The sequence below is a fragment of the Eleutherodactylus coqui genome, chromosome 5 (assembly GCF_035609145.1).
Source record: "Eleutherodactylus coqui strain aEleCoq1 chromosome 5, aEleCoq1.hap1, whole genome shotgun sequence".
NCBI classification, from domain to species: Eukaryota; Metazoa; Chordata; class Amphibia; order Anura; family Eleutherodactylidae; genus Eleutherodactylus; species Eleutherodactylus coqui.
This window is the reverse complement of record NC_089841.1, coordinates 118055454-118081396: the sequence shown is the minus strand read 5'-3', so window position 1 is coordinate 118081396 and position 25943 is coordinate 118055454. Positions and strand designations below refer to the sequence as shown.

General features: G+C 41.5%; 1 long non-coding RNA gene across 1 annotated transcript in view; it reads left to right on the top strand.

Moving 5' to 3' along the window:
* The window catches only part of LOC136627723 (uncharacterized), a 29353-nt gene extending 13051 nt beyond the window's left edge, over positions 1-16302 (top strand). The window contains exons 3-4 of the long non-coding RNA XR_010792816.1: positions 5269-5346; positions 14393-16302. This is a non-coding gene — a long non-coding RNA (uncharacterized lncRNA). The remainder of the gene's footprint in view (positions 1-5268; positions 5347-14392) is intronic.
* The last annotated feature ends 9641 nt before the right edge of the window (positions 16303-25943 follow it).

Here is a 25943-nt window from a genome sequence, read left to right as displayed (position 1 = left end):
TGGGGATCCCCACCGAACAGCTAATTCCTGATGCCGCTGTTAGTCATGGCAGGAAGCAGAACCTTTCCCAGGATGGTATTGCAGGCACAGCTCCCAAGAAAGCGCTTACCACAGTGTAGTGGTCTGAGTTGGCATTGCAGGCACAATTGAAGTCAATGGGAGCTGCTCTGCCATATCAGTCTGTGTCGCTGTGCAATAGTCAGCGCTTTCTGCACTGACCATAGTGACAGTAGCCTGTGGAATCAGCTGATCCGCAGGGATCCCCAGTGGTAGACCCCTGTCAGTGATCAAAAGAAAAAGTGCAAAAAGTCCCATAATAGCCATTGTAACTTGGGTACTCTGCTACCTCCGACATTCACTCAAAAAGAATGGAGTTAGAGTGCACATGCTCAGCTGCTGTTCCATAATGGGGAGGTGGGGTGGGGGAAGACCTCTTCTCCCAAGATCAGTGAATGGCCTCGCTGATCACACCTTTATCTCACCTGTCCTGTGAATAGGTAATAAAAGTCCATTCTGGCACAACCACTTTGATAAGTTTTATGTGCAGTACTTTGGTCGCCCATTCCTCAAACAGAAATGCCTGGCAATTCTTAGATCAAATGACACTAATATTAGTATAAAGTAATTTATTCAAGTGTATGAAAGGCACATTGAAAGCTCCTACTTCAACTGTGCCAACATAGACAAACAACATCAGGTCTGTCTTGCTTTAGGATATTACCATAGTTTTAACTAAATTAAAAAATAAAAAATCTCCTGGCTTACTAAACACAATGAAAGGGTTTGTACAAACCAAAATGCATAGAAGCTACCTTGGTGACTTATCTGGGTGCTTGCATTGGAGTATCAGGGAATGAAAAATTATATATATTCCCCAATATATTTACATTGACAGGATTGCTTCCTTTGTGAGCAGGAATGATGCAGCAATAGAGAGAAAAGCCATAGTAACCTCTAATTCCCCGTGACAGAGCTACTTCTGCAGGGTGAGCATCTTCACACAGATCTGCCCCTGCCAAGCATGGTTGACATGGTGGAGGAAGAATGGGACGTTCAGCAGCAGGGTTGTAACTCATTGATGGCATATAGTAATTACTGTGCAGACATGAAGGCTGCAGCTGTGTAATATACTGTGGAGATTTGGAGCCCAGACCAAACGCCAGTTAACTAAAAACTATGGGGTTAGTAGGGCAATTAGAACTACTTGCTGTGGTAGTAGTAAATTGGCGACTCCCTTCTATGTAACCCCTTTGCTGCCTGGGGTTTTTGAACATATTTGCACAATCGGTAATTGCCTCCTAAATTACAATATAAAAAAAATAGTAGACCCCTTGCACAGTGTAAAAAATGCCGCTCTGCACTTTACATACATGTGCACCTTCATACAATTTTGCATCAAAGCGTAACTTTTCATTAAAAATGCTTAAACGTTTTATATTGGTGGCTGAAGGTGTGACCCAAACAGAGAATTAGATGCACAAAACCTGCTAAAAATAAATGTTCAACCTGTGCATAAGTCTAGACCGATACATGCACATATCATCATAAAATCATCACAGCCGGAAAAGCCAAAAATCTAGCTTTAAACTGGATATTTCAAAAACAGTAAAGACCTGTAAAATGCAGAAACTACGCAACTTTAAAGGTAAGTGAACCCGTAAAACCTATATATTTATTGAAAACGGACAACACGTAGATTGCAATTGTATTCAGGTAACTTTATGACAAACAGAAAAAAATGCAGTAGCATACATTTGTGCCTAAACTCACGTCAACTTGCTGTATCACAGGTTGTTTTGCTGACAGAGCTTTTGGACTTCTTTTGAAGTTAAGATTCTTACCTTTAAAACGTAACCAAAACTCTAGCTGCAACACAGTCTAATGAGATACGGGCTGTAGAAATACTGTGAACGTGAGGGCTCCAGTGAAAGCTACAGGTATATGCACCTCCCACTTCAAACGGCTATATTAGAGAGTGGTGTCTTTTTTTTTTTTTTTTTTTGTTCTTATTTTAAAGTGAATCTTCTTAGCTTGACAACAAGATCATATATAAGACCTAGTTGCAATATAGCCCGAGATATAGCAAGGATGTATCTCGGATGTCTTTTCAGCTGCATAGTATTCTGTGAAGATTTGGGCCCTAGACCTAAGGCCGCCTGCACACTGCAGGGCCGGATTCCACAGCGGAACCTGACCCTGACAGCAGCGGCGACCTTGCATGTCTTTTTTTTTTTTTTTTCCCTTTTATCTGTACTGTAGATGGACCCGGCAGCTTGCTGTCAAGACATGCAGATTTAAATGTTTTTTTTTTACACATTGTCCCTCTCTATTCCTGTGCCGCTGCTAGGCAATAAGGTGGAATCTGCGACCTGACCGCAATGTTAATTGCGTATGGGCCATGGGTCGAACAGCTTCCCTTGACTTAAGGGAAGCCGTCTGCATGGAATCTGTGCAAAAATGCTGCGTTTTTTTTAATTTTTTTTTTCCCCTCCTTTTGCAGAAACCGCAATTGGTTTCTGCAAGTGTGCAGGAAAAAGCGTTTTTTTTTCATAGCATGCTATGGACAGTATTTGCTCTGGACGCGGATTCCACACCAAAAATCCGTTCGTGTGCAGGCGGCCTAACACCAGTAAACTAGAAGCAATGGGGTTAGTAGGACAATTTAGAAATAATTGCTGATGATAAAATGGTTACTCCTTTCTATGTCGGACAGTAGAGGCAAATGTCATATAAAGGGGCTGTGCTAACTTATGTTCTTGCTGTTGTTTAAATTCTAGTTTTTTTTTTTTTTGTTTTTTTTTTCTTTTTTACATTTATGGTGTAATAGCTTTTATGCTATCCTTTATCAATTCTGGTACATGTCTATTCTTGTAAGCTGTAGTATCAACACATGATCCCTTTTTTAACCAATTGTCTTGCCCAACAACATGAGGTATATTTCACGAGTCATTCACAAATCGGAACAAACATATGGATACATTAACTCGTTTACTTTTTATGTACTTGATATTTTCACCTAAGATACTTATACTATAATGAGAAAACAGGTTGTGCCGAGGGATATAACACCTTCAGCTTGACACTACTATTCTTTTTAGTGTTTTAAATGCTCAGTCGTGTGAAATTAGCCTAAGGTTGTCTTGACACTGGCGATAGCCTATCTTGGGTTGCGAGAGTGAGTGAGTGCAAGCTCATGAAAATGAGACCAATGATTTTCAATGGTTTCATTCTCATTTGCTATGCTTTCATTGATAAATTAATGAATGGCTGAGCGCTGCCTGTGATTGGCTGAGTGCTGTAACCAATCACAGGCAGCACACAGCTGTCATCCAATGACAGCTGGGCGTTGCCTCTGATCGGTTACAGTGCTCAGCCAGTCATTTAATGATGGCTGGGCGCTGCCTCTGATTGGTTACAGTGCTCAGTCAATCAGAGGCAGCGCTTTCAGTAGGCAGGTGATTACTGCCGGGGACGGACAGAAGAGCAGGACAGCTCGTCTAGGTGAGTTACATTTTTAAAATTTTTTTTTTCTTTTCAGCTAGGGATGATTTTCAGGGAAGGGCTTATATTTCAGGCCCTTCCCCGAAAATCATCACTGCAGCGAATGCCTGCAACTCATTACTTTCAATGGGACGGCACCAGTGCTGTCCCCATTGAAAGCAATAGGATTAGCAATTTTTTTTTTTCCTTTAGCTTCCATCGCTGCTTTATTAGCTGTGCTGAAAACGCTGGCATAGCTCATGCCAGCACTGCTGAAATCGCCGTAAATGCAGCGTTGAAAAACACTGCGTTTACTGCAAACGCCTGTGTGAGGGAGGCTAAGGTTTCATGTCCACGGGCGGATCGGATTCTGTATGCGGGAACCCGCAGCGGAATCTGATCCTGCCCACAGCCGGCGAATTCACATACCTGTGGCTGTCTTCCTTTTTCCGCCAGGAGAAGCTCTGCTTGAAAAACCGCGGCACTTGGCCGCAGGTTTTGAAGCGGCCTGGCCGCTCTCTCTCCGGCTGGCGCTGCCATAGAGGAGAGTGCGGCCACAGCGGAAGAAGGAAAAAAATCAACATGCTGCAGCCGGCGAATTCGCGCCACAGCGTCTGCTTTGCCACGGCGGATTCACCGTCCCGTGTGGACGAGATTTCTGAGAAATCTCGTGCACATGGCTGGCTAACCCAGGGATTAGGGGTCGCAGGCCGATTCACCGCTTCGAAATTCCGGACGGAATTTCTGCGGCAAATCCGCCCAGTGTGAACCCAACCTTAATGATCTATCCTCAGGATAAGTCACCAATAGTAGATTGCTGAGGGTCTGCTGCCTGGGACACCTGCAAGTCAGCTGCTTGCCAAGCCGCCATGCTTGTGCACTGAGCTGATTTCTGCAGGAAGCAGATGGCTCTCTCTGTTCCTGCTGCAATGGCCAAGCTTGGCTTCACAGCAAAACAAGTTCAGGTATATGTACCATACTCGTGCACACACACGGTCTGCAAAGTAGACAGAGTCCCAGAGCTGTGGAAGTCTGTGTCTCCAGGGCAGAGACAGAACATTTCCTCTGCCCTTTTACATCCACCCACTGGAACAACTAATTAATTATGTGGCAGATGAGTCGGCTGCCTAACAGAATGATAGAAGTCTGGGACAAATATACCTGCCATCTACTACCACCCCTATCATCCTGTTACAGCTAGTAAGAGTGAATGCAGACGGCCGGGTCGGATTCCCACTGCGAGAATTCTCGCAGCATGATGTGACCCGCGGCTTACCTGTTCGGAGTCTTCATTCTGTGCTGCGGATGTGCCGGCTGGCGCACAGCTGCCCATGAGCAGAGCCAGAGCGTCAGCTCTGTGAGGCTCGGAACTGAAATAGGACATCCCGTAATTTTGTTACCGCGCGAATTTTCACGCTGTCAAATCGTGGCTATCTGCATAGGATTGCATAAACTAATGCAATCCTATGGCAGCAGGCACAGGTGGAAATTCTGCATGAAATTTCGCCATGGAATTTCCACCTGTGTGCATTCAGCCTAACAGTGGATTCAGCTATTTATGTTTTTAATAGCCATATAAATTGATTATCTCTTATGCTTTTATTGTTGCATTCATTTACATTAAAACCTCCACATTTGTATTGCAAGATTGTATTTTCCAATCACTTAAATGAGTTTGCAGAATAATTCTGAATGCTGAGAATATAGCTATATGAAACGGTGCTAATCACTGAATACATATGTTTTGTCTAACTCACTGTAACCGTATTGTAATCCCTTTCATTACAGATGTCCCATCCGCTTTTAGGAATCTGTGGCACTGGTGACCCATGTAAAACCACAGTGATAGATGGAAGATTTCCCAAGGTAACCAGACTAGGATGTTTGTTGTAGCACGGTCGTTGGGTAACTCAGTGATGCATCGAGAAGAAGACAATAAAATTGTACAAAAGCAGCTAACGGAAGTTATTAAACCTGTAGCTCTGCTTTGCTGGTATATAGTGTAATAAATGAAAACCACAACTAGGGTCATTACTCTGCAGCATTGTCTACAATCTTGCTGCTGGAGACCGACATCGCTGCGTAGCCTTTTCATAAATGACACTGGTACTATTATAATATGTCCCTTCCTCTGCTTAGTATTAACAGAACATACGTTTTGTGTGCTGTGATTGGCTCCAAGCATGAGGGACAAAATTGTATATTTTATTTTCTGCTTTATGTAAAAGCTGTAGTTTTTTTTTATTTTTTTGTTCCTTTTGCTATTTTAAGTTGCATTTTATTATTTCCCATTCGTTCTGTTTATCCCCAGCCACTTCAGACATAAACTGAGAGAATGGGACTAAAGTGCTTTTTCATTTATAACTATTCCGATTCTATGTTCTGTATATTCTTCATACTGTTAAAAGACGCTTTCACCTCATCTCCACACAGTGAAATGGCAATATTGACGCTCTAAGAGGAGAGTAAAAAACGTTATGAGGACTGAACATTTGATGGTCCCTCTAGTCCTTTACCAGATGCAAATGTACATTGGAACTCCAAAGTTGATAGCTTGTGGGAACTGTGAAGAAAGGGTTCATATGAACCAACTCATTGCAATTGCTGATAGCAGAACTTTTTGGAAAAGTCAATATTACAAACTTATTGGAGAGCAAAGTCATTAGTAATCGAAGCTAAAGGCTCATTTATGCGCAAAGATAATCTTTCAAATGATTAAAAGATTGACAGTTTTAGCCATAATTTTGCTTAAAGTGCTCATGGAAACTAAATCTGCCTCTGTTTCTGACTCCACACATATAAAAAGACAATGGTAGTTATTAGAATGGTGGAAATTTTTCTTCTCACCCTCAAATTTGATACAGGTCTTCAAGACAGGAAAAACAAAACATGGGTTTAGGGGGACTCCGATCCACGTAAGAGTGAATAGATTTTATCCACCACTCTAGTATTTTGAGAACAGCTCTGGAAGGGGGTACAGAATACCAAAATGTAAAAAAATTACTACAGTCCAAGAATTGCCTCATTTCGCAAATAAAAACACATGAAGCCGTGGATATTGCATTTAGTCGACATAGATTTTTCTTGTTCCTGTGGAGGAAATGGGACAAAGTTAGTATTCAGTAAATTAAATCTGCCTGATAATCTTGAATAATTCAAACACTTTGGTTGAACTTGTCTTGCCTTGTGAAGGAAATCTTAAGAGCATCTTGTGGCCAATGTCTTAAAGTGTAATTCAGGGCAAAAATCTAGGTTTTGACCGTGTCTTTGGTGGACTCAACTCTTGTCCCCAAAGCTTTTTTTTTTTTTATAACCTTTCCCACAGTCCCCTTTCTGACAAGATGCCTAATGGAACCTCTCTGAACCATATAAGATGCTTCAAACACGTGGAAGGTTCTGCATGTGCCATATTAACGTATCCAACATGTGACATGCTGATAAATCTGCTGTAGTCCTAAACCAGCTGCATTGTTCTCCAACTTTTAGAGAACACTCAATAAATGAGTTGTGCCAAACCTTCTTTTACCAGTACATATGTGTTTCATAGACTTCTTTAGGATGGTATCCGACTTCATTAATACTGGCATATATATACATTGATATACCAACCCCTTCTATTTTGCGTGGTATGAAAGCATCAGGGACCTGTAAAATGAATTAAGTTGTGGTAGATATAGAGTAACCTAATACAGTATCGTTATTTCAGTAATTACATTTATACAATGATAAACGCTACAAATATCTGGGTTAGAAGTAGATGTATTTTTTGAGGGTTTAGTGGCAGATCTTTGTAACTTTGTTCTCAGAGTTTGGTTGAAGGATGACTCATTTTGGCTTTCAGTTATTCTGGAAGATTATCTGGCAGATATTTCAAAATGTGACTAAACCAAGCAGAATGTTTCTTTTTTTTCTTTCCTCTTAGTGGTTTGGGCGGTTTTACTAACCAATCTGTCAGCTTATGATATTAAAAGCAAATTGCTTGGTGTGAAAAAATGTGTGAGCTTTTGGGCCTATTTTGAAATCCCTAGGGACCATCTCTAAGTTTTACTGGGACTTAAAGGGTCTTGCTTCTTTTTTTTGCTTTTTAAGAAATGTATTAAGCTTAGTTGAATCTGTATCTTCAGGTTTCTAACATGACTTTGTGGCAGAGTGAGTTAGAATACATATAGTTTTATTCCTTCAATTACTTTACTATGGGTTTTGTTGTGTAACGATAAGAGAACATATAAGATGGGGGGGTGTTCTACACGAGCGATTTTTCACACGCAATTAAAAATCAGACATGAAAAGAACCCATTGTAGGTTAATTTATATGAGTGTGAACAAAAATCATAGCATGTCCTAGTTTTGGGCAATTCTGTTCGAGTCATCCATTATTTCCAATGGGAGCGAAATACGCTGCGGTTGCAATGCATTTTACAAGGTATAGGTCAGAGTTTCTTATAACGATATTGCATTTGCCTGTGTAAATACGACATAAATTACTAAGCCTTCTCTCCCTCTCCTCCGGAGGTTAGAATAGTACTCCTCAGTGCATTACTGATTAATTAAGGTGGACCAATTATACCTGATTGAAGAAACGGCAGCTATAGCCTCACGATCATTCAGCTCTTTTAAACAACTCTGGGACTCTTGGAAAAATAACAGAGGAGCAGAATTTTTGCTGTTTTCTGACCACTTACTGCCCTTAACAGCCAATGAAAAACCACCAACCCTCACAAACTAACTTCAATCCTTGTACTACTATGCTATGCTTCGACCCCTCCACAAATCCTGTTAACTGCTGTTCACCTAGTTAAGCTCTGGTAACCAGACAAGTAGTTGTATTCACTGACCCAAGGCATCCGAATTTATTTCAGAGATAGTACGTTTCCATGTGACTATACGGTGCTTTAGGGTTTAAACCCATCTCCCCAAGTACTTGGATTACTCCAAAAGATAAGGCTTATCTATAATTTATTTATAAGTTATTTTGAATTTGTTCCACACCTTGGCATACACCCCTATTACACAGGCGCTAGTGGCAGCCTCTAGTACTTGCATTTTCACAATTGCCTGGTTGTGTCTGTAAGTGCCGATACTGTCCCGTAATTGCTGGGGGCAAAATAAATTTTATATGGAATTCTATTATACACATATAAACTTATTGTCAAAGGGAATCCATCCAAGCGCCTGGAAATGGTTCCAATAGACACGGGCCTGTAACGATGGTTCCACCTGTCCCTGGATGGCAGACAATGAAACAATTGTTGCTGCTTGTACTTGTTGGATGATCAGACAATCCTCTCTACTGATGATCTAGCAATTGTGTCCTGAGCCGGGTCACCTCGTTTGCGTGCACTCACACATGCCCTGGTCCCAACAGCTCCTAACAGCCTAGTCGGGCGGCTCAGGTGGTGGGCAATTCATCGATACGACCATCTGGCTTTTCAAATTCCAATAATGAGCCCTCTTTAAAACTGTTAACTTGGGAAATCTTTTATTGCATCGTACAGGCCTGTCTAGTAGTCAAGCAGCTTTACACAAGTGGAAAAATAGGTCACTGCGCGCAAGTAGCCTCTGAGAGCTTCTCTATAGACCAAGGATGGAACCACTTGTAGAGATTGAGGTGGTGTGTATGTGTAGTTAGGGGTTCAGCACCACACCTCCTTGTTGGGTATAGCCTCCTCCACAGACCACACTGCACTCTTGTCCGTTTTTTTTTTTTTTGTACAGGATTTAAAGCTGTATTTCCATCATGTACAGAGGACCCTCAAGTTATATAATGGTCTATCCTGAGCCATTGCATCTTGAAATCACATTTGACATACGGTGCCTTTGACAGTCCATATCTGCAGTATATGCAATTGGCTGAATTGGACCTTCCAGTCAATTAGCATATGTGTCTCACATATGCTAACATTCCTGTATCCCTGGCAGTTGGATCCCCCACTGTTCAACAAATTAATAAAAATGCAAGCAAGTTTGTAAAAAGTATATTTGAAACAGATTTATTTTAGCACATGGTTGTGTTCTTGATGTTTCCGTTGGAAAATGTTTAAGCCCTTTAAGTCCACTATCTGTGTATATACTATATACAAAAGCTAATTTGTACCGGGCAGCTAGGACATATATACATCCTTTACTTTTAAGGCCCTTTTACACAGAACGATTATCGTGTAAAGGAGCAAAAATGAACAATAATTGCTCAGTTTAAACGCAGCCAACTGTGAACGATAAATCGTTCGCTTTTCGTTCATTTTATGCCGGCATAAAAATCATCGTTGGCTCGTTCGACCGATTCCACTATTATACATTCGCTGTATAAGTGAATGAGAACAACTGAATGACCAGTATTTAAACAGAACAGTTAGTGAACGAGCCAATGATGTATCCACCTGTATAAACAGGCGACGCGAGTGAACTCTGACATCGTTGGCTCGTTCAAAAGACAAAGCGGCAGGTCTAAACAGGCACTTATGGTCTATTTACATGCGACGAGCTGTCAGGCAAACGATGCTCGCTCCTGTGCTGTTATAGAGGCGAGTATCACTGGCATCACACACAGCACTGCCAGCATGGAGGTGGAGCAGGCCAGGAGCGTTCTCCACCCACACGCCTCCATTCACAGTAACCGACTACATACAGAAACTGAACAATTCTCGTTCAGTCATTCAGTTGCTGTTTGCATTTACACTGCAGGATTATTGTTCGAATTTGGAGTGCGGGAATTGGAAAGATTCTGAACTATAATCTTCCCATGTCAAAGGGCCATTAGTGACAAATCTCACTGTATAGTGCTAAGCCAGTAAAGCGATCAGGTCAGCACTGTCAATTTGATCCTAATTAAGTGACAGTGACATAGCTTAACATAGCAGTCAAAACAAGCCCAGATACTAGCTAATGACAGGAGATGCTCAAAAACAGAAATGTTTTAGTAATGGTATCGCAAAGCAAACTGCATATAAATTTTGGTATTGTTAGTCACAGGAGTCTACAAAGTTTTTTTGTTTTTTTTTGTATAAATGTAATTTTTCAATTTATCACATCAAATTAAAAATAAAGAAAATTTGAATTTTATACTATATCTGCTCATTTTCTCTACAGAAAATGTAACCTTAAGAGATATTGACCCGGTACTATATGAAAACCCAATCTAAACCGCAAAAAAGAAAGATCTGTTTAAAAATATTAAACCTCAGAATATGTTGTATAGAAAATGTGAAAGGTTGTTGTGGGTAATAAGGCATCAAAGGCCTTGGACATGAAGCGCCATTACTACCTGGTGTAGAGTCACTGGTGTAATGGCAAAGAGCTATTCGAAGTCTGCAGACACTGGTATTCTAGAAGTCTTGCCTCTTATTATGAGCTCCCTATGACTGTAGATAAGTCACTGTATTGCTTTGTGTCTGAATCAATCTACCACCTACAACCTTTCACTTTATTTTAAATGTGTGTGGGAAGTTTTAAAGAATACTGTGCCATTTTCCTGACTTAAAGGTTATGAGTGATTCAGTGTTTTTTTTCTAAAAGATATTGCAGATTTTGCTTCTATACTTTGGTTACTTAAAATGCTATGTTCATGTTGAATGTAAAGCTTGTGCAAACATAGGAAGTACTAATTGTGCTGATATCCGGTAAACCAGACGGCAATGACAATAAAAACTACAAGAAATATACACATTCTTTGTAAAAGGGGAAAAAAATGCACCAGCACCTAGGAGGAGGAGATACTACAAAACTCGGCATGCAGTTTCATCTCAGGCAAATATGTAAATGATGAGAGTTGTGGTGTGATTAGATGAATGGTCTTGCCACCTGAGGCCCTAAAAGTGTCCGTCTACCTGTGGTCTATAAAAGGCTCTCAGAGGCTACTTGAGCGTGGTGGGCCTGTTTTTCTCCTGTTGAAGAGCTTGTTGACCACTAGACGCCTCTATGACGCAGAGAAGAGATTTTGCCCAGTTAACAGAGTTTGAAAGAAGGAGCATTATTGGAATGCGAGAAGCTGGATGGTCATATCGAACGCTGCCTGGGCTGTTCTGACCAGACTGTTGGGACCAGTGTACATGTGAGGGCACACAAGGCCACCGAGCTCAGGACGCCCTCAACAGACCATCAGTAGTGTGATTGTCCGATTATCTGACAAGCACATGTAGCTCCAACTGTTTCATTGTCCGCCATCCAGAGACAGGTGGCACCATCATTAGAGACCCCTGTGTCTATTGGAACCATTTCCAGGTGCTAGGCTGAATGATCCTTGGTCTCGTGGCAGCCATTACATGTATCGCCACCCAGTCCCAGCACCTGCCCAGCCCTCTACTCTGAAGCGGGGGCAATGCAAGCCACTTGGTCCACTTCAAGGGTCCAAGGAGAGGCAAGTATTAACTACTTGTTTTCCTATAGTGGCCCCAGCTGTTGGAAAGTTGTGTGGTTTTTTTTTTTTTAAGTAATGATTAAACCCCTCTAAGATACTGTTAAAATTTGTCTGGCGTGTATTGGAACTGCTTTGGAGCTTTTCTGTAGTGTTTTAAATCAACTAACTAATCGTAATAGCCCAAAATCCTCTTTGCAGCAAGGACCTCTATGTTCTACATTGTGCATTTATCCGAAGACCACACCAATAGAGCCCCTATTTCATCTTGTTCCTTGGCATGGAAATAGTCCAGTTTGTCCAAATTGGAACCAGGCATTGTTTTCAGCCACCCAGGCTGAACCATAGAATTAGACTGTATGGGCAGCTGTGCTTCCTTAAATAGGACCATCTTAATAGCTGGAGAACTTTCATGTCTTTTTAGAGTGTTTACATCCTGTTTTTGAGTGAGCTAGTGGAGATTGCTGAAACATCACGTTTCCTCCAGAGTTTAAAGACCATGTTTTGTCCCATCATTAATAATCAGCAGAAATCCCATTTACATTGTCATGTCGATTAGTCATTGACTGACTTATATATATTTTTTATTGTTCCAGTACTTATGAGCATTTTACTTTTATGGCAGGGAAAACATTACAACTTCTTGTTTGGAAAGGTCCCATCACATTTGAGCAAACGATTACCTTTCATCTCCCTAAATATTTTCACAGCTGAAAGGAACTGCCCCACACAATACTTTGGGAACTTTTCCCAGACTGCAGTCTGTATGCAGTTGATGTTTTGTTGCTGCCACCCACATCCTGCAGTACAGCCGGGCTGGAAGAAAAACACCCTATGCTATAAAAGTCTATTTTCTGACAAGAAAGACAGCTCTGTTGATTGAATCATTTTTTAATGAGAAATACATATTAGTGCGCTCCTTCTGGCTAATTGGGATGACAAATACTAATCAGTATAAACAGGAACTGTTAAAAATGTATTTGCCACTGCATGGATCTGTGCTCTGGATGCTATAGGATAAAGACTTCAGATTGGTATTGGCTCACAATCTACTGCCGAAATGCCCCGCAGCAGCAAATTCCACAGCATTTCCATATCCAAAACAGAGTTAATATCTGCTGCGTATCCGCAGGTGCTTCGGCAGATACAGCACTCCCCTTACCACCAAATTCTGTGCGCTATCTGCGTTAATGGAGTGAAGAAAAGTGCAGATCTCCCAAAGTCTGCTGTGGATATTTTGAAAATCTCATCCACAAGCTGCAGAAATAATCCACACAAAACCTATGCAGAAATTGGCATGCGGTGCAGAATTGAAATCCGCAGCAGGTCAATTTAATTGTTTCCACTGTGGAGTTCACCTCTTCTCAATTAGGGCGTGAGTTCTGCACAGGAATACGTGATTAAATCCGCACAAAATGTTTAGGGGTTTGAGGCAGGCTTACCACTGCTGGTCAGCTGCAGAATGCCTGCTGCAAATCAGCCCAGTGTGCACCCAGTCTTACTAACCAACACCAATGTTGCAAATCTGTTGTGCTTATGTCATGATACGAAAGAGTGTTGGATCTAAAGTGAAGAGAGCTTTTTATCAATAGCTTGGTAATATATTGGATTACAGCCGGCTGTGCGCACACAAGTTCAATTCTGACAACTATTCTATTTTTATGGCCAATGCAAAACCTTATTTGGCACGTTTTATTTAGTCATGAACTGTCTATCAGGGGTCCCCAACTCCAGTCCTCAGGGACCGCCAACAGGTCATGTTTTCAGGATATCCTATGGTAAGAACACCTGTGGCAATGTCTGAGGCACTGACAATAATTACATCACCTGTGCAACACTGAGGAAATCCTGAAAACATGACCTGTTTGCGGTCCCTGAGGACTAGAGTTGGGGAACACTGGTCTATGTAATCTAATAGTAGGAGCTCTATATACATAACTTCCTTCAAACAGACATGTCTATGAACATTCAGTGGTCGGTGTTGAGTTCAAAATTTAAGTTTTGAACCTTAATAGTTTTCAATCTTATGTTTAAAACCTTAACATACGGTATTACCAAATTTATGATAAACCAAAAAAAGGTGATCTATACTGTAAGCTGTGATGAAGAACAGTAACACAGGCTTAAAGATTCTTTGTGTTCCTAGTGTCACACTTAATATATAGGGATTGACAAATGGTTTTAGTACTACTGTAGCAGGATATAACTAAGACACTACGCACCAGAGGACAGAATGATAATATATAGCTACTCGTTCAGAGAACTTAAGCACATTATTTGGTTAAGACATCGATCGTCTAGAACTGGATTGGGAGACTGTAGCAAGTGTCACGTTGTACACTATGACGCCATATAGACCTTTCTTTGACGCCCGATAGACCTTTCTTTCAAAATGTGCTACTGCTGTCATGATGTGATGTAATTATTCCATGTAAGACCTCTTGCTGCCTATGTCACACTTAGTAAATGTCTGTCTGTGATTGTTTTTTTTTTTATTATTGCAATTCTGCTACAGTGACTCGAAGGTTGCACAACAGTAACAATCTTTCTTCTCTTTATCAGTGGACTCGCCATCTACGCAGAAGGGTTAACCACAAAGAGAACAATGAGGCAGACCGACTCCCAACTCCAGAAAATGGTTGCGGAAATTATTTCACTGAAATTAATTACCTCTTCCTTTTTTAATTGTATCTCTTCCATGTGTAGTGCATTTGGTTTATGGTTGTCGACACGCTCATGATGTCATATATTGGGAACTGTTCCTATGTATATCATCAAGTGTAAGAATATATGGGACTCTGAGCCTTTGCTTTAGAGAATTACTACAAAGTTGTACCATAACTCAGTTTTTACAGTTTCGGTCAGGTGAATCTCTTCACACTGTGAATCCATGTTTACACACAGTACAGGTGGGCCTTGTGGCCTGTTTCTACCACAGCAACGTCTTCCTCTTCTCTGCTCACAATAAGCCAATAACTCACAACTCTTCAACTTTAGAACCGGTTTGCTACTTTTTGAACCCGTTTACTCACAGTCGAGATGGGCATTTCGTGAGCTAAAGTAATATTCACGAGAAAGTAACCTGCAGCTTTACGAAGGACCACACTAGTGTGTTGTGTACATCCCATCAGGTACTCGATGATTAGTCCGGTCAGATATACTCTCATGAATACTAGTTGTACTCACGAAATGTTCCGTCAACCCCCTGTGTGTAAGAAATGGATGCAGTTTGACACTTAACTACCCTCTCTGAGGCTAAGAGTCCCCCTTATATCATATATTACTTTCACCTAGATGTAGCATATTCGCTTCCTTTTATTTTCATCCATTTGTCTGTATATCTATATTTTATCCATGTACACTTTTTAATGTATAGAAATAGTTGTTTGAAACACATTGTTTCCTTGTGGTAAGTGACAGAGAAGCTGCCACAGGATTTGAGACACTGATGAATGGTGCTATTTTGGACTTTTAAACATGCTCCTTGGCAAGGTAGCTCTGATGGGAGTTTTTTCTTTCTTGTTCTAAGAAGGTGTTGGTATTTTTTCCTGATTGTTGTTCTATAGGCGGGACTGACTCTTTCTTGTCTTTTATAGTAATAACTGCTAACAGGGTGAGTCAGACAAGTCAGTTTTGTTTTTTTTTTTCTTTTTGTTTCTACAATTCAGGGTAGATAAACCAACATACAGCTATTCTAGTGGGAGCAATCACAAAACTGTAATTTACCTAATCTCGATAATCCAAGCCCCCGTCCCTTACATTTGATAACTATATAGCAATAATGTTTCTCTAACCTTGTAGAAACCTTTCAAATTTTTATTTTTTAATTTTAGAAGGAGCGTGTATGAAGAAAAGGGCATGTTTTTGGTAAATGTCCTGGGGTCTGTGGCAGATATTAATTTTAGGAATAAGGCAGCTAATAATTTTGCATACAACTTTTTTTTTTTTTTCTTTCCTTTTTATGTTGCAGAATTCAAAAAAAAATTTACAGATATTTTTTATTTTTTTTTATTTTACACTTTTGTTCTTGCTCTCAGTGACAAAGTAACCTACTCTTGAAATGCTGTTGTGTTAGACACAATCTGGAAGCCCACCTTAACACTTTTTGTTTGTTTTTTCGTTTATTAAATATAACACGGTCTCTAGCTCTTCCTTCACAGTACAGATCACCCTCTGAGCTGTTTTTAGCTTTTGACTGTTATTAGACAATGCATGCTTAGCGTATGATTTTTTTGAAATTTTTTCTCCTCTGTTTGAGTGTCCTATTGTACGAGTAGAAATCAGCTGTGCTGTATATAATAGAGCAATTTAATCAATATTAAGCAGTCGTGGCATATATGTATGGTTGCAGTTGTGTATTGATAAAAAGGCAAGCTTTTGTAATAATGTGATCTTATAATGCACTTCAAGTACCCAATGTATTTTAACTATTTTAGTAGAATTTGTTCAATAAACATGCAAGCTCTTAACAATTTCGACATGTTCTCATTTGTCTTTGTCTTGTTTTTAACAATGTTTTTATAGCCTTTCCCAGCTTTGTCCGTCTCTATAATATGCTTTTTTAGGTTTCTGAGTTTTTTTGCATTGAGGCATGGTTCACAATAAGGGTGTTTTCACACATTTTTTAAATCCAGCGCTGGTCCTGTCCTCCATATAGGACCCTGCATGGGGATGAAACTTGGATGGCTCCATGGTGAGTATATGTGAGATGGAGACCTCTTTGGTTTCTGTCTCACATTGGTCTCTATCCCCATTAATTTTTTACATTGGACATAGAACACTGTGTGGAAGACCAACAGAAGAAGAAACCAAAGGGGTTTACATCTTCCATATACCCTACCATGGCACTGTCCAGGTTCTGTGCCGTGCAGTTTTTTTTGCACTGATGATGGAACCCTGGATATAACCAGTGCTTGAACTTAGGGAAAAATTACCAAGCCTGGTATTTACAATGCCGAGCTAAGTATAATTTCCTCCAACGCATGCTGCTTTTATTACATGCAGACGCACACGCTTCTTTACATGTGTTTGGCACATCACCAGCAGCTTCGTGCTCCTTGACAGGTGATAATTTTGCGCCAGGTTCTAGTATAAATTATATATAAATTTGTCACTCTGGGGCGTCTGTCCCCTGAAATTTCCCCGAAAGTGGCAAGGCCTGTGCAGAAGGCTGAAAAACCTCAACATTTGTACATAAGCAGCCCTTGTGCCAAACTTTGCAACTTTTCTACACCAAAAAAACTGCTGTAAAGCCTTTTTAAATGTCACCCGTAGTGTGAAAACCCTAACCAATCTAAGGAACAGATTTGTCAGTAACAACGCCTTCTTTTAATAGGCAAAGCACATGTGAAATCCATATTTCCTTAATTAAAACACCTTTTTAGCAAATTGGCTCTTGGAGAAGCCATTAATACATAGGTTCACTTTTTCTCACTGCACTGTGCATATTTACTTAATGTTCTCAATACAAGACATGAACAGTACAGTTGTGTTATTTAGTTTGTGTTTGGCTATAGTATAGCTGAGGCTTAAAAGGGTTATCCCCAATCTCTCAGTGGCCAGATCCCAACTGATCCTGAAAACGGGCGTCCTGTGTTCCCCCCATCCTTTTTCACTATGGGCATGCTGTACCCACCGTAGTGAAGCGATTGTCGAATATGTGCAGTTGCTCCATTAACTTTCAGTGGGATTGCTGCAGATAGCCAAATACCAGCGCTTGGCAATTTACATCAGCCCCATTGAAATGAATGGGGCAGCAGCTTTGCATGCTTGGCCAATGCTCTATTCAATATGAAGTTACTGCAAGTGGGAGAAGCATCCCCACAGTGACAGGAAAAGGTGGACACGGCACCCCCATTCTCAGGATCGATGAGATCTGAGTGGTGAGACCTATACAGCTCATAAAGTTATCCCCTTTTCCCGAGATACTCAAGAGACAGAAATCTTCTGGTGGATGGGGCAATACTAGTATACGCTTCTATTGATAGGTTTCCTGGTCTGTAGGGAAATCTACCGTAGCAGCAGGTATTCACTTTAATTCAAAAAGGGTTTTCCCAACCGTACAACCCCTGTAATGGACCTTTTCATGCGTTAAGAATATTTCTGCAAGACACGCACAAGACGCTGCCTAATCTGCTGTTGCAGATTTCTGCTCCATGTAAACATGCAGATTTTGTTAAGGACTTTTCTGCATAGTTGGGTGCATTTTATAGAAATATTCTGATACTGTGAAAGGTCCCTAAGGCTACAATAAACCATCAGCATAATATGAATTGATATATTGGGTTATCCAAAATAGCCTTTTGTAACGTTTTGCTCCTACGTGTTATCTGCATACTTTAAATTCCCACAAACCGTGCCCTCCTCGTTACAGCGTATCTGCAACATGAGTGTTTTTGTGCTACAGATGTAGATGATGCAAAAGAGTAGAGTAGTTTGTTTTGTGACCAATTGACAAATCAGGGGTGTAGATTTACTAAAGCTGTCGAAGAGACAGTGCAAAATTACACTAGACTGTCTTAAAATGCACAGGTTTAACTCAGTGGCTCTGCTGAATGATAAATCTGTTGAATTTAAGACTGTCTAGTCTAACTTTATACCACCTATTAGGTGGCTTAGTTAATAAAAACAATTGTGACTTTTTTGGCACACAGTGTTTCATTTAGGCCACAACTTCTTTTCTATTAAACACTTCTTTGCTGGACATTGTGTAAAAAAAAAAAAAAAAAAAGGGGGGGTCAACTGTCTAAAACACACAATAAATGTAATGCAAAGTATGTTAGCTTTATGGTACAATTTATGCAAGTAAACTTGAATTTTCATTAGTGCACCTAGCCCAGTGTGTTCCGCAAAGAACAGTCTCTACTCTAAGGCCTCATGTCCACAGGCAAATTAAGAATTAAAATCCGGAGCGTTTTTCCCGCACGCGGATCCGCGCCCCATAGGAATGCATTGACCACCCGCAGGTAGATAAATACCCGTGGATGGTCAATAAAAGTGAATTTAAAAATTTCTGGAGCATGAAAAAAAATGGACATGCTCCATTTAGGTGCGGATCACGCGTGTGGGAGCTCATAGAGCACATAGCTCAATTGATCTCCCACATGAAAAATAAAAGACAATTACAGTGCATCCGCAGCCCAAATCCGCGTTACAAATCTGCAGCGGATCTGATTTTCCCCGTGGACATGAGGCCTAAAAGGGAATCCGCTTTATGATGCGCTCACATGTCGTTGATTTGTTGTGGATTTTGGTGCAGATCTGCAGCAGATTTTTTTTAATTTGAATTCAACTGAAAGGGTGAAAACTTCTGCAGATCTGTGACAAAATCCGCAAGAAATGAGTGACATGCGAACGCAGCCTAAGGCCACCTTCACACTTGACGATACTGCTGTGGGCATTCCGCATTGAAATATTTACAGCAATTCCAATGGAAATCTGCAGTGGCCAAATCCTCACCTAAATGATGTGGATTTGGCTGTTTTGTAAATTGCGGATTAGCTGCAGAATTTAGCCCTTGGATTTTAAAGGTTGAATTCCACAGCATAAATAGATATGCTGCAGATTCGTTGTGGAAAGTTTCTGCATCATGTGAAGGAAATTTACCATAGCGTCCATCCTGACAGCACACATGGAGGTTGCCCCCGCCTGAGCTCGTTGGGACAGGACGAGGAGAGTTCTGAAGGCCACCTTCCAACATCCATCTCCAGTGTTTTCTTCCTGTCCCAACGGGACCTATCTAGATGACCTTCTAATTTTTGCAAAAGATATTAGTTCTATGGAGCGCCACCAGGAGCAAGCGCTTAATCTCCCTTCACGTTTAGGTTGGCTTATCAATTACGAGAATTTTCCGAATACCCAAAAAGTCTTCCTAGGGGGTTCTTTTAGACTCCACAAAAGTCTATTCCTTTCTGCCATAATCTAAAATAAAGGATATTATCCATTCGATTGGGAAATTTTTTTAAAAAAAGAACCGTGTCTCCATAAGAGAGGCGTTGAGGGTCCTTGGGCAAATGACAGCTTGTTTGCCCATGATGCCATGGGCACAGTTCCATTGTAGACCCCTGCAACAAAAGATCTGATCTACTTTGGATAAGAAAGAATCCTCCATAGACAGGGAATTTTAATTATCATCCTCAGTGAAGAGGTCCCTAAATTGGTGGTTGTCACCTTTCAGACTCAGGAAAGGAGTCCAGTGGTCTCTGTCCCCATGCGTATCAGTCAACACCGATGCTAGCAAAATGGGCTGAAGAACCCAAGTAGCAGGTAGAGTTCTACAAGGCTCCTGGTCAGAATATGTCAGTTCTCAGTCTTCGAATTATAAAGAGCTCAGGGCTGTCTGGGAGACTTTAGTTCAGGCCGAGGATGTACTGCGAGGAAAGCATGTTAAGATACTATCAGACAATACGACAACCGTATCTTTCATTCGTCACCAGGACGACACCCAATATCCTCATCTACAGCAAGTGTCGTGAAAGATACTGTCTTGGGCAGAGAGCAACATAGCATCCTTATCCGCAATAAACCCTAAAGGATCACTGAACTATGTGGCGGACTTTCTAAACAGTAAAACTCTAGACCCTAGAGAATGGGCCCTGAATATAAAGGTGTTCTATCTTCTCACGCCCCTGTTCGCAAGAACAACAAATTTGAAATGCAAAAAATGCTTTTCACTGAACTCCACAGACTATCCTGTGGCTCTGGATGCATTATGCCTCTTCTCCTCTTCCTTTGATCTCCCGATCTCTTCAGAAGATAAAATAAGGCCGAGCTACAATGATATTCATTACACCAGCTTGGCCAGAGGAGATAAGAGCAGATTCCACAAGGGCTCTTGCTTCCTCATGGGCTGAACGCAGGGGAGCTCCAGCGCAGCAGATTTGTAGGGCTGCGACATGGTCTAGTGTCCAAACTTTCTCAAAGCACTATTGCTTAAATCTCCATTCCAATAAGGAATTGGCCTTTTGGCAAAAGGTCCTCCAGTCAGTGGTTCCCCCCTAAAACCTGGTGATCTGGTATTGCCTCCATGTGTGCTGTCAGGATGGACGCTATGGTAAAACTGGAATTATTCTTACCATTAATTCCTTTTCCATGGGCTGAGAATGGTGTAAAATTAAAGTCAAGATGAATACTCACTACTCTAGCAGTTTCCCTGTCCATCCCTGGAACCCTGATATCTGCTATTTGGAACCCAGCAGAAGCTGGGGGTGGTTATGTGCTGTTCATTGTGCATGTGACCACTCAGCCAATCACAGGCTTCATTGTATCTTCCATGGCTACTGAAGCCTGTGATTAGGTAAGTGATTGCCTACCGGATTCTTAGGAGCAAGCATCAGGACCCTTGCGCTAGAACGGAAGCCATTGGAGTAGGTGACTAATAATTTTTTTTCTTTGTTACCATAAGAATTTTTTTAAGCTCTGGAAAACCCCTTTAACCCCTTGAGTGGCACGCCCGGAAATTTTCCGGGACGAGCTCCACTGCCCATAGCGATATAACCCGGAAGATTTCCGGGCTATGTATCACTATGGGAGCTGCAGAGCACAATGCCACAAGCTGTGACAGTGTGCTCTGCCTGCACAGACCCACAGAGAACAAAGCAAGGGCTTTGAAAAACCAGCAGAAGATATTGTCGATATGTCGGCAATCTCCTGCTTTGTTTACAGGTTGCCATAGAGACCATCGGCTTGTCAGAAGCAAGCCGATGGTCTCTGTGGCAGGGAGAGCTGGTTGTTAGCTGTCAGAGGACAGCTAGGTACTAGCTCTTACAGCAGAGATCAGAGAAAACCTCCGATCTCTGCTGTGTTAACCCTTTACATGCTGCAGTTTATGTGACTGCAGCATGTAAAAGGGCTGTCACCATCGGACCCCCGGAATGTGATCAGGGGTCCTGATGGGTCCCTGTGGAAGTCCCCTAAAGGGACAAAAAATAAAAATAAAAAAATGGTAAAAAATTATAAAAAAAATAATAAAAACACTTGTCTCCCTTTACTTTGTAAAAAAATCAAAAACACAATCACACATGTGGTATCCATGCGTCGTAATGACCCAGAGAAGGAAGTTAAAGGGGTTGTCCCGAGGCAGCAAGTGGGTCTATACACTTCTGTATGGCCATATTAATGCACTTTGTAATATACATTGTGCATTAATTATGAGCCATACAGAAGTTATAAAAAGTTTTATACTTACCTGCTCCGTTGCTGGCGTCCTCGTCTCCATGGTGCCGACTAATTTTCGCCCTCCGATGGCCAAATTAGCCGCGCTTGCGCAGTCCGGGTCTTCTTCTTTTATGAATGGGGCTCCGTGTAGCTCCGTGTAGCTCCGCCCCGTCACGTGCCGATTCCAGCCAATCAGGAGGCTGGAATCGGCAATGGACCGCACAGAAGCCCTGCGGTCCATGAAGACAGAGGATCCCGGCGGCCATCTTCAGCAGGTGAGTATGAAGACGCCGGACCGCCGGGATTCAGGTAAGCGCTGTGCGGGTGGTTTTTTTAACCCCTGCATCGGGGTTGTCTCGCGCCGAACGGGGGGGGGGTTTAAAAAAAAAAAAAACCCGTTTCGGCGCGGGACAACCCCTTTAATGCATTATTTAACCCCTTAATGACATGGCCCCTTTTTTTCTTTTTTCCCCATTTCTTTTTTTCCTCCCCCCTGTTTAAAAAATCACAACTTGTCCCGCAAAAAACAAGCCCTCATATGGCCATGTCAATGGAAAAATGAAAAAGGTATGGCTCTTGAGACGCAACTGCAAAATTAGTTGAAATTCAATGATTAGACCATTTTAAAAAACCTGCCCTGGTGGGCACGACAGGGTGGTAGGAAACCCGCCACTCAAGGGGTTAATAAATGGGTCCTTTAGATCTCATGCAGTATCTTTACCAATTAACGATGTCAGCATTAACGTTTGATTGCTTGCATTGTTAATTTGCATCTTGCACAAATTTTCCACTTGTCCATATATTAATGTGTTGGATACACTGCCTGTTTTAGACATTAGCAGACTTGGAACAAGACAGTTACAATGATCACTGTTCATTGATGAAACTCTGGGGACAATAACTTGTTGACTGACGAGGTCACTTAATGGAAAATTACAATCATGTTCATATTTAGTAAAGCTGTAAGTAAAAAAAACACACAGAGCAAAGTATATTTCACAATAGCTGCACTATCATGATACATTCACTTCCTGAGTGAAGGTATAGTCAGCAGAATGGATGCATAATTTACCGAATAAGGGTGCACTTACACTGCATTTACACTGTTAGGGCTTATTCTCATTGGCGTATGATAATTGCGGACACTTCAGTGCAATGTATTTACACTATGGACAAGGTGTGTTTGCGCATTTTACTGTACACGGGGCCTGTACACATGGGCGCGGGGCACACCTGCGCTCTGATTTAAAAGGCTATTTAGACTAATGAGACCCAGATGTTTTCTTTTCACTGTGGTTTAGATCAGTATTTCACGCTTACCATTGCGTATTGTGTGCCCCCCATAAACTTTTATGGGCCCTTTGGTGTGCAAATGCGCACAAAATAGAACATGTTCTACTTTTTGCATTTTCAAAACCAATGATTTTCAATGGTTGCATATTCATTTGCGATTCTTCACTACAGCCTCGCAGCACAGAGAAAAAATCTGCGATGTTGCTCAGTGTTTTCAATGGGGCCAGCGGCAGCAGTGCTAGTCCCATTGAAAACATAGGGAGTACATCACAGACTTCTGCCACAGCTGCAGCAGGGGTTTCCTTCATCCCAATCCTCTGTCACAGCTGTGGCAGAAGTCTAGGATGCTATCCTATTGCCTTCAATGGGGTCGGCCCTGCAACCCCCACAGCGATGATTTTTCAGGGAAGGGCTTGAAATATAAGCCCTTCCCTGAAAATCATCGTTAGCTGGTGAAAAAAATATACTCACCTCTCCACCACTGAGGCGCATCCTCTGGTTGGCTAACCGGCACTACTGTGATGCTCTTTCAGCAGCGGGGATTTAAAAATCCCTGCCTCCTGAAAGGGCTGTGCTGATTGGCTGCAACTCACTGCTTTCAATGGGGCTACAGCAGTGTCGACCCCGTTGAAGGCAATGGGATAGCATCCTGGACTTCTGCCACAACTGTGACAGCTGTAGCATAAGTCCGCGATATGCTCCCTATGTTGGTGCTGCTGCTGGCCCCATTGAAAGCAAGTAGTGATATTGCAGAGTTTTCTTTGCGCTGCGAGGCGTGTGTTTTTACTCGCTCTCGCAGCTCAAGAAAAAATTTTGCTACTGGGTAGGCACCCTTAGGAGTGTGATTAATGCCCTCTGTTATTCTGTCTTGTTTCATTTTTGTAAAATAATTTTTGAAATGAACAGAACTGGTGGCTTCAAATCACACAATATGTAACTAATAAATTCTGTTTTACATCCATCTGTTACAAACATTTGCTTGCTTCATTTACTAGTTTTCAAACTGCTTAATAACTTTGTATACACAGAAATATTGAGCATAACGCACATTTTATGCATCTGGTCAGTAAAAGTCGCAGAAAGCCACAATGTTGCTGCACTGCAAAACTGTATATCAGAACATCTGACTTTTGATACAGTTTTTGTAGCCTTCATGGTTAAAGCTTTTTTAAACAAACACATCTAGGAACATGTTCCTAGAACTGCTTTAATGGATAACAGCGTATTGGTACTGCACGGAAAATCAAAGCCACAAGAGAACCGTGATAGGACTTGTTACTTAGAAGCAAAAAAGAAAAAAAACAGCCGGCCCTGAAAACTGTCTATTTTCTCACTGTATTATGTGAGTGGAATCTTATGAAAGTACCCAAGGGAGAACAGTGGCTGAGAAACTGACTTGGAAATTACCAGCTGGATCCCTGCTAGGACAATCAGCACATTCCAAGAGTCACTACAAATGCATAGCACACAGGCAACCAGAACCCTACTTTAAACTCATGGAGAGCAAGAATGTCTTCTGCAGATGAGGTTTCTGGCCTGGCTGATAACAGTGGTTAAAGGGGTTGTCCCGCGAAAGCAAGTGGGGTTATACACTTCTGTATGGCCATATTAATGCACTTTGTAATATACATCGTGCATTAAATATGAGCCATACAGAAGTTATTCACTTACCCACTCCGTTGCTGGCGTCCCCGTCTCCATGGCTCCGTCTAATTTCGGTGTCTTCTGGCTTTTTTAGACACGCTTGCGCTGTGCGGTCTTCTGCTGTGTGCTCGCGCCGGAGAGCTGGTCTGCGCGTCGTCATCGTAGCTCCGCCCCGTCACGTGGTGCCGATCAGCCAATTAGGTGGCTGTATCTGCAGTGGAACGCAAGGAAGGAGAAGACAATCCATGGTGCACCATGGGAGAAGACCCGCGGTGCATCATTGGGAAAGGACCGGCGGCCATCTTTAAAAGAAGAAAAGAAGATGCTGCGCGAACGGGGATGCAGGTAAGTGATTTTTTTTTTTTAAATAACTAACGGAATTGATTTTAACAGGGCAGAATGCAAGGGTAAGTAAAAAAAAAAATTGTATTTCGCCGCGGGACAACCCCTTTACGTTTCAAAGATCCATAAAGGGTTAAAGCTTGACAAACCAGCTAGCTACAGTACTTGAAGCTGACACTTGAGACAGTTTTTTCCTACTTGAGGAAAGTACTATTGCATGAGATTTAAAACTAAAAATTCCTATAGGGCTCACATCTACACGGCCAGGGGTGGACACAGAGGGTCCCTGTGCAAAGAATGTGCCTGCGCACCCCTCCAAAAAAAAATAAAATAATAATTTATATATATATATATATATATATATATATATATATATATATACACTACCGTTCAAAAGTTTGGGGTCACCCAAACAATTTTGTGTTTTCCATGAAAAGTCCCACTTATTCACCACCATGCGTTGTGAAATGAATAGACAATAGAGCCAAGACATTGACAAGGTTAGAGATAATGATTTGTATGTGAAATAACATTGTTTTTACATCAAACTTTGCTTTCGTCAAAGAATCCTCCTTTTGCAGCAATTCCAGCATTGCACACCTTTGACATTCTAGCTGTTAATTTGTTGAGGTAAGCTTGTGAAATTGCACCCCACGCTTCTAGAAGCATCTCCCACAAG